This window comes from Nannospalax galili, unplaced genomic scaffold (assembly GCF_000622305.1).
Source record: "Nannospalax galili isolate Female #2095 unplaced genomic scaffold, S.galili_v1.0 scaffold1095, whole genome shotgun sequence".
Lineage (NCBI taxonomy): Eukaryota > Metazoa > Chordata > Mammalia > Rodentia > Spalacidae > Nannospalax > Nannospalax galili.
The window spans coordinates 463,183-464,568 of record NW_008336027.1 but is presented as its reverse complement, the minus strand read 5'-3'; positions in this window follow the sequence as shown (position 1 = coordinate 464,568).

Genomic DNA, 1,386 nt, shown 5'->3' with positions numbered 1-1,386 from the left:
GTCGAGCCAAAGTTTGATTAAAGTTTTACTGGGGAACCAGTGAGTTTATTGAGCTTACTTACCAAGATAGCTGAGGGGTTGCTGAGGTGTATGTATGACCTGAGTGTGTGCACACTGGAAAGACTTTACCCAGCCTGGGTCATGTTTCCTCTTCTTAGTGTTCCTCAGATTGTGTACTTTAGCCCTCCCCAAATCCAGGAGGCCATGTGTGATTAGGGTCAAATTACAGACAGTTGGCTGGGAAAAGTGGCTAAAACAGAATTTAAACAACATGCTAGTTCCCTTTCCATATAATTTAAAATCTTATTAAAAAGGTATTCTAATGAATATGCCATTGAAGTAGCATATATTCACATGATATGATGTTACAGTACAAATGCAAGTGGCATTCTGAGTTTGGCTGTACTATATGATCCTAATAGTTTGTATGTTGTGTTGTATTTATGACTATCATTGAAATGAACCAACTTCATGAGACAAAAGAAAAGAAAATAGAAATATTGGGTATGTGTTTCCTTGGTAAGGAACCAAGGACTCCTCTGGCACAGTCAGCACTTAACTTCTGAACAACTCTGAACCTTGTTGGCTATCAGTCTACCTTGTTACTTGGAATAAAATGAGATGAGGCCTAACTACAAAGAGGCACAAGCACATTTTTAACAGGACCCTGGAAGAGAGGAAAGTCCAGCAATGTTTCTATCCAGAAAGTCCGGGCTGACTAACCACATTTCCTCCATTGCGACAGAAATTCAACATGGTGGCCTTCAGTTCTATGTGAGGGCCAGGTGGAGGGGTGGTAGGAAGGTGACTTGAGACAAGCCCTTTGTGCTGTGGCACAGAGTATGAAGGGGGCCATTCCAGTGTCTCCCAGAGAGCCTCCTTTCTCAGCTTCTACCGTGAAGTGCCTTTGCAGGAAGTCTCCGCCTCCCCAGTGCCAGTCTCTTGCTAGATTTTGTGACTGCTGAACCATCTCCCTAGGGTTCTGCTCACATGGGCTTGAGTACTTTTGGCAAATCTTACACTTCAAATGATTTGCTCTTCTCTTGATTGCCTCATCTTAGCATTAGGCAGCAAGCTTCAAAAAACAGAGGCTTAGGTTGTCACCATTGTTTGTCTAGTACTTAAACAGAGTCCTCAACACTCAGCTAGGAGGCAATAATAAATATCTGTTGAAGGAATAAATGAACTATATAAACTGTCAGTAAAAGTCAAGTCTCTTATTCACTGTTAAATCATTAGGGTCCAGTTTAGGCAATTAATGAATGTGTAAGAAATCATGGAGTTGGAAATCCACTGTTTTGCCACTAAATTAGTAATAATAGATTTAGACAGGATGTTAAAGCTCATTCATGAGGAAAAGGGAGAGTTACAGAGCCCCAGAGAATC